This window comes from Antechinus flavipes, chromosome 3, assembly GCF_016432865.1.
Source record: "Antechinus flavipes isolate AdamAnt ecotype Samford, QLD, Australia chromosome 3, AdamAnt_v2, whole genome shotgun sequence".
NCBI classification, from domain to species: domain Eukaryota; kingdom Metazoa; phylum Chordata; class Mammalia; order Dasyuromorphia; family Dasyuridae; genus Antechinus; species Antechinus flavipes.
Genome location: NC_067400.1, coordinates 605,744,727 through 605,757,438, shown reverse-complemented (window position 1 = coordinate 605,757,438; position 12,712 = coordinate 605,744,727).

Genomic DNA, 12,712 nt, shown 5'->3' with positions numbered 1-12,712 from the left:
ACATCTGCCTGCTTTTTCTAGCTCTACTCTTCTTCTTCCACTTACTGGTCTTTTAAAGACATTGAGATCACTATTATGTCCTACACAATCTTCTCTTCTGGAGGCTGATCATCCTCAGTTCTTTCAACCGAAAGCAGTTTTCCAGGCTTCTCACTAAACCGTTTACCCTCCTCTGGAGAGTGTCCAGTTGTCTTACTAGGGTTTGACACCTACAGTACAGTGTTCCAGCTTTGGTGTGGCCAACAACGGAACTCTTCCCTCCTTCTCAATGCCAGACCTCTCTTAATGCAACCGAAGATTACATTAGCTTTTTTCATGGCCACATCACACTAGTGATTCATGTTCAGCTCAAAGTCCATTAACAACCCCAGATGGTTTTTGGGCAAAGTGCTATTTAGCCATGGTTATCCTGTGCTGGATACTTGGGAAGTTAATTTTTTTGAATCCAAGTATAAGACTTTGTAAGGCAGCTAGAAGCTGCAGTGAAGAGATTACCTATCTAGACTCAGGGAGACCCAAGTTAAAATCTGGCATCAGATACTTATTAGCTCTATGACCCTAGGCAAGTTACTCAAACCTATTTGCCTCAGTTTCCTCATCTGTAAAATGAGCTTAGAGAAGAAAGTGGCAAGATACTTCCCAAGAAAGTCCCAAATGGAGTTCCAAAGAGTCGGACATTGCTGAACCACATTTATAAAGCACTTTAAGTAATGTGTTTTCCATATATCGTCTCATTTGATTACTTCATTTCAATGAAGTACCATGCCCTACGAGGATCACCTCAAAGAATAGGGACCTGAGTTGTTTAGCCTAAACAAGAGAAGATATGATGGTCATCTTGCAGAATCTGAAAGGTCACCATGAAGAAGAGGGATTAGCTTTATTCCTCTTGGTCCCAGGAGTCAAAACTAGGAACAATGAGCAAAAGTTACAGAGACCTATTTAAACTGGGTGTTAGGAAGACTTTCCTAATAACAAGAGCTGCTCCCCATGTGTAGTGGGTGGCCTTCAAAGGTAATAGAGATCCCCTTTGTGGAGGTCTCCAAGCAAAAGCTGGCTGACCACTTGGCCCGTATGATGAAGAGTGGTTTCCTGTTGGTATGGATTGGACAGAATGGTCCCTTGCAGTTGTGTAGAATCTATAATTCTGTAAATGTCTCTAAGCACTGAATGATTTCATTTTTCCATTCGAGTGTTTATTGAGCCTTCACTCTGTGTACGAACCTGGTCCTAGATAGATTAGGTGGTGGGGGTAAGGAGAGGGGACCACACAGTAGAACCAGAGAGTGATGGGCACCCATTGCCAGAGTGAAAGGAGCTTGCCAGGGCCCTTACCTCATCAGACAGGTTCTGGGTTTCTTCCTACTGATAGTCCCATCAGACCTCTGTCTGCCGATAAAGCCAAATTCCAGTGAAGAAACCTAAACACATTAGTGACTCCCTTGCATCCTCCTATCCTCTCTGGAGCCCTTAAACACTGCTTAGTGTTTCCTGTGCATTAACCAGAGCAGATTCCTGCCCTGCCCCTCAGTAGTAAGGACCCTTCCAACCATCACAAATAGAGCTGATAGGAGGCTAGACCTGCCATGATAACACCATTAACATTTTTAAAGTGTCTCCCCCTCTCCAATCTTCCCCATCCCTAGACATCTACACCTCTTCCCTAGAGTAAAGTAAATTGCTTTCAAATGCCATTTTGCCATATAACTTGGTCAATTAAGACCTCCACTTATAGATTCTGACCTTCAGTGCTGATTCCCAAGTCTGGACCTGGCTGGCATCTCTGAGCTTGCTCCTGCCATGCTCCATCCATCAATATGCTTTACCCCATTTGAAAAAGGAGAGAGAGAAAAGAACCCCAGAATCGAGAGACATAGAAATTTAAGATTCCTATGCCAGAATGGGCTAGCTGGACTCTGATTTGCTTTCCAAATCCGAGAGCCAAATCAATCCCAACATACATAGAGAAAAGTGCCAATTGCAGGATTTGGGTCATGATGATCCTGCTGTCTTATTTCATAGGATGATCACATATGGAGTAATGTGTTTAGTTGTGATTTTATGATGGAGACTGAGAAAGAAATTATTAAGTAGTCATATTGTGCCAGGCCCTGCCTAAGTATTGAAAATACAAAGAAAAAAACCCATACATAATATAATTATTCCTTCTATATCAAGATTTTCCTCATTCTGATATATTGTAGATTGGCATAAGAAATCAAATGAGAATTTAGGGGAGTGTTGTGGAAGTCACAGACAATACACAAAGGTCAGAAGAAAAAAAGTTTAGAAAGGAGAAAGAAAAAGAAAGAAAGAAAGAAGGAAAGAAAGAAAAAGAAAGAAAGAGAAAGAAAGAAAGAAAAAGAAAGAAAGAAAAGAAAGAAAGAAAGAAAAAGAAAGAAAGAAAGAAAAAGAAGAAAGAAAGAAAAGAAAGAAAAGAAAGAAAAGAAAGAAAGAAAAAGAAAGAAGGAAGGAAGGAAGGAAGGAAGGAAGGAAGGAAGGAAGGAAGGAAGAAAGAAAGAGAAAAAAGAAAGAAGGAAGGAATATATAAATAAATGTATAGTGTTGTATAATATTAACACAAATTTTATGATAAGATATCTTAAACACACCATAAAAGAAAAAGAAAAAATTCAGATTTCTCTGATACAAAGAGAGAGTCAATTTTTAAAAAATTTTTTTCCAGTTCACAGGAGAATCATGTACCTAGCTCCTGATATGTAGAAAGAGTAACTGTAGAAGACTATATATTTAGAGTTATTATAGACTACTTTGTCTAACTCTCTCATTAAAAAAAAAACTGACTTTTTAAAAAATGCCATTTAAAATTTCACTTTTTATGATTAAAAAGCACTAATTCTCTCTTCCTCCCACCTTATACCCACTGGAGAAAAAAAAAAGAAAAAGGGAAGAAAACCTCAACTCTAGTCATAGTTGCATAGTTAGGCAAAACTCATTCTTCATTTTGACCATTTATGTCTCATTCTGTCTCTTGAGTCCCTCATGTCTCTGTCAGGACAACCCCCTCATGTTATAGATGAGGAAATTGTTTTTCCTCCTTTTTAAATAAAGCTTTTTATTTTCAAAATATATGTACAGATAGTTTTTGCAAAACTTTGTGTTCCAAATTTTTTCCTTCCCTTTTCCCCCTACCTCCTCCCTTAGATAGCAAGTGTTCCAATGCAGGTTAAACATATTTCCATATTTATTATGCTGCACAAGAAATATCAGATCAAAAAGGAAAAAAATGAGAAAGAAAACAAAATGCAAGCAAATAATAACAAAAAAAAGTGAAAATGCTATGCTGTGATCCACACTCAGTCCCCACACTTATCTCTTAGGGTACAGATGATTCTAGATGAGGAAACTGAAGGCCAGTGTCACACAGTTGGTCAAGAGATAATCTTTCTGCCTTGGAGAGTTTATGTAGCATGAGGAAGCTTGAGAAATGACCTTGACACTGATATTTGTCATATGCTTGCTTTTCCACAGAACTGATCAGACCATATGGCAAAGGAGGCAATTTGTACGAAATGTTTATATACAGATATATGGTTTACTCCCCCCTTTTGGGGGGGCCACAGCCATTTCTGAAACCAACCTATGAAAACATGGAGAGATTTGATATATATCAGGGCAAGAAATGTCACACCAGGATCCAATCCTGGATTCTTGCATCCTCCATACAACCTATCTGGAGACATCTGTCTATATTAAGAATATTTTCTATGATTTGGAACACATTGGTATATAAAAAGTATGTTGGGATGGCACATCCCAACAAGGTGAGTCATCCATGTCCACATATGGGCAGTGGTACTAGGAAGGGTCCCCCACTGGTGAGAGCCAGATTCAGGTCACACAGCTGGCATTCATTGTGGGTGACCTTTGGTAGTTCTTGAAGTCCCAGTTTTTCTTATCTGCAAAATGGAGATAATAATATGTACTAGGAGTAACGTTGCGTTGCTATTACATTGCTGAATTCTCACTGATGGAGCCAAGGAATATCCTCCTTCAATTACATAGATTCATTGTGACTTTTATGGAAAGAGCTTATAATATTGCAAGACAAAAATTTGGTCACTGAGCAAAATGAATCCCATGTGTAGTGTTCAGAAAAATCTGTCATTGCCCCCAGTGTCATTGTCACTTTTGTGCCTCCTCCTCCTAAAACATAACTGTCCACAGCCATTCTCACTAAACTCTCTGGGATATGGTCTCCGGCCACGAAATTCATTGACACAACCCTAAGATGGCTGCTTCCTTCCTCAATAGAAAGTAAGACAAGGATGGGTTCATTGCTGTCTTTGCTTTCTGGAGGCCTATCATAATGCCCAAGATACGAGGTCTTTAAAATATATTTTATAATAAGAGAGACAGTGTGATGTGTAAGGAAAACAAAACACTTTCATGGAGTCAGGAGCCCTTAAGCATTTTCTTTCTTTTCTTCCTTCCTTCCTTCCTTCCTTTCTTCTTTCCTTCCTTCCTTCCTTCCTTCCTTCCTTCCTTTCTTCTTTCTTTCCTTTCTTCCTTCCTTCTTTCCTTCTTTTCTTCCTTCCTTTCTTCTTTCTTTTCTTTCTTCCTTCCTTCTTTCTTTCCTTTCTTCCTTCCTTCTTTCCTTCTTTTCTTCCTTCCTTTCTTCTTTCTTTTCTTTCTTCCTTCCTTCTTTCCTTCTTTTCTTCCTTCCTTCCTTCCTTCTTTCCTTCCTTCCTTCCTCCCTTCCTCCCTTCCTTCCTTTCTTCCTTCCTTCCTTCCTTCCTCCCTTCCTCCTTCCTTTCTTCCTTCTTTCAATTATTTTCTCGTATACCCTCTCTTCAAATAAAAGAGCTCAACTAAACAGAATATACATTTCCTACTCTTCTTCCTCCTTGGCCTTCTCACGTTCAACTCCCAGAATCCCTTGCTTCCTACAAAACACAGTTTAGGAACTCCTTCCTACAAGAAAACTTTCCTGATGCCCTCTCTGTTATTAGTGCTCTTTCTATTCTGAAATAACTGTATTATGTTGTATATACATTGTATTTAGGTGTGTGTGTGTGTGTGTGTGTGTATGTGTTTGTGTGTGTCTGAGTGGAATTGCAAATTGTTTCTAGAAAAGTTTGCATGCATGGAACCACAGGTTGGCCTTGGTCACTTTCTGTGTTTGTAGTTCAGTTATTTTTCAGTCACATCTCACTCTTTGAGATCCCTTTTGTTGGGGTGTATGGGACTGCAAAAGCTTAGCTGTAGATATATACAACTTGGCTTGAAATACACTCAAATAAGTTGTGAAAGCAACACCTTTTAAGGAAACCATAAAATGGGACACCTTCTGCCCACTCCCAGGTTTGCTGGATTGAAGAGTATAGGGGCTTCCCAAGATTCCCTGGGAATTCTTTTTTCACTTACCTTGCCAGCCACTCACTATTGCTGATCCCAAGTTGACTTTGTGAATTCCAAGTCTCACACACACACAGACAGAATTCACTCCCTTTGGGTGTGTGTGTGTACCAGAGGGATGGGGGTAGGGACAGGCAATTCTGGGGGGAAAAAAAAGGCTGATTGGTTTAAGGAGTGCTCAGAAGGAAGGCTTAAGAGACTATACTGGGCTAATTTTAACCCCGACACAGCTCATAAAAGGCTCTGATTAGCAAGTGGCTGCTGTCTCTCATTGGTGAGGAAATGTCTCTTGGGTTTATAAGCCCCTGTTATCTGGGACTAATAAAAATACAACCAGTGATGATGAGCCGAAGTTCATCTTTTGTCTACTGTTCAGGTGGCGTTCAGAGATGCTATCTCTGTCTGTGCGATAGGCGTATTGTGGCAGTATATCGATCGGGCCATGTGCACGGCATAAGAACACAATCCCTCATGGATACGAGCACATAAGGCTTTTCTTTGTCACACTTAAAAAAAAATAATGATGAGAATAACAGGACATCAAAATGTGAAAGTCTGAATGGAAATGTACTTCTTGTTTCCTCTGAATTAAATTTATAGGATCACAGGATTTAGAGCTGGAAAAGACTTAAGATTATTTAGTTCCATGCTCTGATTTGACAGGGAAGAAGAAAGAAGCCCAGAGAGAGATTTGCCCCCGAGGTCACACAGGTAATCTAATTAGCAGACCCAGGTCTTCTGTTTTCAAATTGAGGGCTCATTCTACTGCATCATCAGAATAATTTTATATCTTGAATGAAAAGAATCAGAACTCCCCTTCATTTTACAGATGAGGAAACTGAGTTTTAAAGAGAGGAAATGGCTTGCCCAAGATCACAGAGAGTGCTGGGTCTTCATCCCAAGTCATTCGACTCCAAGTCTAGCATTCTTTCACAGCAAAAAAGAATTTCATAATTCCGTATACTGTTTGAGATTACTCCAGGAGGTAGGCAGGACAGATCCCAGATAACATAATCCCCATTATCCTGATGAAGAAACTGAGACTGACCAAGGTCACATGGCTAATCAAGAATAACTGACATTTCCATAGCCCTTTAAAGTTTGCAAAAGCCCTTATAAACATTATCTCATTTAAGTCTCACAACGGCCCTGTAAAGCAGGTGTTACAAGTGTCATTATCACCATTTTAGAGAGGAGGGATGCTGAGACCAACCAAGCATATATGGCTGTTGGGCATTAGGAATGGGATGTGACCCCAGACCTTTCTGTCTCCAAGCTCTGTGCTCTCTGTCTCTGTCTTTGTCTCTGTCTCTCTGTCTCTGTGTGTGTCTCTATATCTCTTTGTGTGTCTCTCTATATCTCTCTTTCTCTGTCTCTGTCATTGTGTCTTTTTCTGTCTGTTTTTCTTTCTCTGTGTGTATTTCTCTCTCTCTCTCTCTCTCTCTCTCTTTCTCTCTCTCTCTCTCTCTCTCTTTCTCTCTCTCTCTCTCTTCCTTTTCCTGTCCCTCTTTCTCCTTCTCTCTTCTCCCTCTCCTTCCCACTTTCCTCTCTCTCTCTCCCTCTACTACTTAGTGTCTCATGAAAGAAAACAGAACCATGATGAAAATCAGAAACAACAAATCTGAGAGACCTTCAGAGCTAAACATTCTTCTATAGCCCGCTAATCCTGCCATAAAGTCAAATAGTAGACAGTTTGCTTCTCCCTTTAATATTAGATATCAAGGTCATCACACTGCACAGTGGATGATTATTACTCTGCTGCTGTAACTTGGTCTTTTTCACATCCCAGATGAGTAATTCTCTAGTAGTAGCAGCACCGGCAGCAGGAGCAATAGTAGAAGTGGTAGTCAAAGCAGTAGCAGCAGCACCTGCTGCAATAATAGTAGTAATAGCAGTAATAACTGTAGTAGTAATAGCAGCAGCAGCAGAGGTAATAGTAATAATAGCTATAGTAGTAATAAGAGTAGCAGCAATAGTAGTAAAAATAGCTATAGTAGTAATAGCAGCAGCAACAATAGTGGTTATAGTAGTAGTTATATATAGTGGCTATAGTAGTAGCAGCAATAATAGTAGCAGCAGCAGGAGTAGTAGTACTAATAGCAGCAACAGCAATAGTAGTAGCAGCAGCAGAAGTAGTAAAAGTGGTAACAATAGCAATACTGCTAGTTGTAGCAGCACAGCAGCAAAAGTAGAAGTAATAGTAGTAGTAGTAGTAGTAGCTATAGTAGTAGCAACAGCAGCAGCAGTAGAAAAGTGGTAATAATTGCAATATCAGCAGGAGTAGTAGCAACAGTAGCAGAAGTAGCAGTAATAGCTTTAGTAGTAGCAGCAGTAGCAGAAGTAGTAAAAGTGGTAATAATAGCAATAGTAGGAAGATGAGTAGACATAGAAGTAATGATAGCTGTAGTAGCAGCAGCATCAGCAGAAGTAGAAGTAGTAATAGCTGTAGTAGTAGCAGCAACAGCAGAAGTAGTAAATGTGGTAATAATAGCAATAGCACTAGGAGTAAGAATACTAAGAGTTGCAGCAGCAGAAGAAACAGAAGTAGTAGTAGCAAAAACATTTACATAACACTTAAGGGTTTGTAAAGTGCTTTAAATATATTAATTCATTTGATCCTCACCACAGACCTGTCATTATTAATTTCAGCTAGGTGATACAGTAGATAGATCTCTGGACGTGGAATCAGGGAGACCTGAGTTCAAATCTAGTCTCAACCACTTACTAGCTATGTGATCCTGGGAAAGTCACTTAACTTCTATCTCAATTTCTTCAACTGTCAAATGGGGATAATAACAGCACCTACCTCCCAAGGTTATTGTGAGGAGCAAATGAGAAATCATATTTATACAGCATTTTGTGGACCTTAAAGCACTATATGAATACTAGTTATTTTGTGAAGAATGAGATATCAATAATATCATTATTCCAAAGGGACATGGAATAGTCTATGCACACATCTGTCTGTCTGTCACTATCTCTCAGTAGAATATAAGCTTCTTAAGGACAAGGACCATTTCCCACTTTGTTTTATGTGTCTAGTCTCTAAGAAAGCATAGCCTGTTACACAAAGCAGGTTTTCCATAATTGCATGTTGGCTTGACTATCGGAGTAAGTAAAGGTTCTTTATCTTTTGGAATCAGAGCCTTTGGCTCTCTGCTGGAGCCAGAAATATCGTTTTGTCCCTTACATTCATAATTGGAGGAAGTAATAAATTTCAGTTAAAGGTTAGTGAAAATAAGACATAAACATTTTTCTTCTTTAAATTCATGGATCTTCTGAAATCTATTCCCAGTAGTTACATAGACCTCACTTTAAGGCACCTTAGATTAGGCTCTGGGTCAGGGGTCAGAGGTTAGGGGTCAGGAAGATTTGAATTCAAAACTTGTCTCTGACTCATAGAAATTATATGACCTTGGGAAAATCACCTGTCACATTAGTGTGATATAACGGAAAGAATATCACCTTTGTAGTTAAAGGACCCGGATTCAAATTCACTTCACTGCTGTGTAACTTTGGATAAGTTACTACATCTCTGTGCTCTAGAAAGAGGCTGGATGAGATGTCTTATAAAATTCCATCTACCTCTAAGCATAAGATTCTGTAATTCCTTTGTGCTTTTTTTTTTCTTATCCATGAAATGGGTATAGGATGTTGTATGGTATCATTGGATAGAGTTGGCGTAAAGTCAGAAAATTTGGATTCAAATGTAGTTGTGTAACTTTGGGTGATTCATTTCATCTCTTGGTGCCTCAGGGAACTCTGGAAAAGTATAAATTACCAAAAAAGTGCCAAAGTGTATCAGGGAAGGGAATTTCCATAATGGAAGTTCCTCCCTCTGATAAAATCATAGATCCAAACAAAAAGCAAAGAGAGAAAGACGCATCGTGACTCTACTTGCATTCCTGTTGATAGCTTACAGAATATTTCAAGCCATCTCAATAGATAAAAATGTTAAGAAGGGAATATCTTAATTCAAAATGTCAGCTCAGAATATATGTCAAGTGCTGGCTCTATCTCCATTACTCATTTCCCTTCACTCTCATCTGAATTTCCCACTCTGAACTCTCGGCAACATCCCCAACGGAAGCGATCCTGATTTTGGATAAACATGTATCACTTTGGAAAATTCGAAATTTAATAGAAAATCCATCGCACCAATCAAAGGATTTGTCTTTGAGGGAAGCTATTGTGCTTGGTAAAGAGACAGCAATAAATCACCCGGCTCTGCCCCTCCAATAGATAATCAATTTCAGTGAAAGCATCAATAATCAGAGCTGGACATTTATTGCCCTGCGGATGGTTTATCTTTGGGAGTAGGGGACAGCAGGGGCAATGATAAATACCAAATCTGCCAAGAAACACAATTAAATGCTGGGAGGATAAAGGATTTTATACCGGGCCCCCAAAAGCAATCAAATTCATAATTGAATGCTATTGCCTGGAATGGGTCAGAAATAAATATCACACCCAAATGCATATGATTTGAGTGCTGAGTGTTATAGGTCAGCAGATAATGTAGCAAATGGCCCATTTGTTTATTCTCCTTTTGAATCCTTATCTTGCTATTCTCACAAGTGAACAATGGGGCAAGCCTGCCTCTACTTGGTTCCTCTCCACTACTCGGGTTTTCTCTTTTTCTCTTTCTCCTGACAAAAGAGAAAACATTTTTAAAAGGCTGAATTGTGCTCCAGGACTCCCTTCCTTAGAATTGTGTGTGTTCACCTGGTCCCCAAGCCTGATGCATTCCCCAGGGGGAGATGGGGAGATGGATACAGCTCTGAGCCAATGAAAAAGATGCAGGGTTTGCCGTCAGTCTCTCCAGAAAGGGCACGGTTTCTTTTTTGGACAGAATTGTGACTTTAAGTTGCCTCAGGGGAAGGTAGAGAAGAATTCTTAGCTCTTCGAGGCCTCTTCTGCTATTGCTAGCCCAGGTGCTGGCTCACAAGGGCTCTGGAAAGCAATGCGGTAAGGTCGGGACATCCAACATCTTGACATAAACTATTCAAATTTATTCAGAGAAGAGAGAGCGCCTCACTGAAGATTAGAGCAAAAGCACCACAAGGGTGAGGCCATCGGTCCTCTGACCCAGGGCATGAAAATTAAGAGGAGCAACGATAGCACTTTTGGTCCATAGATCTGTTGTTTTTGTCCCCCCGAAGGGGGCCATGACATCAAAGACCTGATGCCAGAACATATGAGTGAACTGGATTTAAGTGAGGGAAGGTTGTTCAAAGTCACCTGTCTCACTTTCCCCATCCAGAGCCATCTGGGTCCAGTGGCCAGATATTGATCAGAACTGCAGATGATCCTGGATGCAATGGGAGTGCCAAAGTTTTCAACAAGTCTCAGTTTAACCAAGGAACCATTCAGTGATAAAAGCTAGGTATCAATTAAGCTTAAGAATCTCCTCTTTTACTTAGTCCAAAAAAAAAATCTAAATAAATAAGTCTGGAGATTAGCTAGGTGGTGAAGTGGATACAGCAACAGTCCTGGAATCAGGAGGACCTGAGTTCAAATTTGGCCTTAGAAACTTCCTAGCTGTGTGACTCTGGCTAAGCCACTTAATCCCAATCACCCCAGCCAAAAATAAATAAATAAATAGATAAATGAATAAATAAATGAATGAATCTGGGGAGGGAAGACCCTTAGGATAAGATACAACTATTGAGGTTATATAGTCCAAATGCCTCATTTTTCAAATTAGGAAAATCAATTAGCTCAAGATTCTGATTGTTCTGATTGTTATTGATTTATTGTAGTTAGGATATATATTGGAGTCAGAAAGGCTTGGGTTCAAAACCAATCTCAAATACTTACTGACTGTGTGACCCTAGGTAAGTCACTTAACCTGCCCCTCTATTTCTTCATCTGTAAGTGAGGATGATAGTAATCGTCCCTACCTAATTGCAATAATATTTGTAAACTGCTTAGCAAACTTCAAATCATTCTGTAAATTCTAATTATGATGATTATAGTCAATTACCTCTGAATTTACATTTAATATTCTTTCTACTATATCCCACGGCCACCTAGATTTCAGTGTTCCAGTTATTTCTTGTTCTTATGAACAAGACACAAATGAGTGATTTATCATAAGGTCCTACTTGCTGATAAGGATCTCATCTAGCCCAATTCCCCCATTTAACATAGAAGGAAACTGAGGTCCCTGATCACGCAGGTAGTTGGCATTTGACCCCAGATTATAAGATCATAGTCATAGGACTGTAGATTTAAAATTGGAAGGAACCTTAGAGACTATCGAGTACAGACCCATCATTTTACAGATAAATAGACTGAGGATAAGTGCCTTGCCTAGGATCATACAGCTAGTAAATCTCCGAAGCTGGATTTAAACTTTCTGACCTCAAGTTCAGGAATTTATTTATTATTCCATTTCTGTTCCAAATCCAGCTTATTCTACTATTCCATTAAAAAATAAAAATAAACAAAACAACAATCTTGAACTTAACAACCACTTAGCAGGAATAATCATGATGTTTAAATAGGAAGTTGTTAGATGGCGGTCTCTTCCTTCCCAGTGATGGCCGCCCTCCACAGTTGTTGTTCAGTCATTTTCAGCCATTTCCAACTCTCTGTGACCCCATTTGGGGATTTCTTGGCAAAAAGAACTAGAGTCATTTGTGATTTCTTTCTGCAGTTCATTTAACAGATGAGGAAACTGAGTCAAACAAGATTAAGTGACTTCTCCAGGATCACACAGTTAGGAAGTGTTTGAGGCTGGATTGGAATCTGCCTTCCTGATTCCAAGGCCAGAGTTCCGTCCAACCCACCACCTCACTGCTTCCACTTTGTTGCATGAGAAGGAACACACCGTTGGTTGCATTTCATTTCCACTGGGACCGCATGAAGTTGAATTTTTTTAAACAAACTTGAAACTTTCAGGGTTTAAGTTCATTGAAGCTTGGCAAAAGAAGGCCTTCCATTTCTAAGAAAAAAGACATAAAAGGGGGGCATTTTGGACACCAAATAGCTCTTTAAAAACAGCATTTTGATGAGTTAAGTATAAATAAATCAGAAACACACGGATTTCATTTCCTTTAAAATACCCATGGGCTTAAACACTAACGGAAAATGTGCCTGGCAAAAGGTGGTTTGGGATTGTGACAAACCCAAATATTTTAAGAAGGTTTCTGAGATGTTTGCACCCAGGTTCTCCTCTCCCTCGCATTTTATTCTCCCCGATTCCTTTAGGGAAATAGTGGAATTTTTTTTTTTTTGTCTTTCGGTAAGGTCACCAGTTCAGAGGTGGCCTTCGGCCTGTCTGGTAACCCGCTCCCCAAATTCTAATTGGAGGGGAGGGAGGAATAGG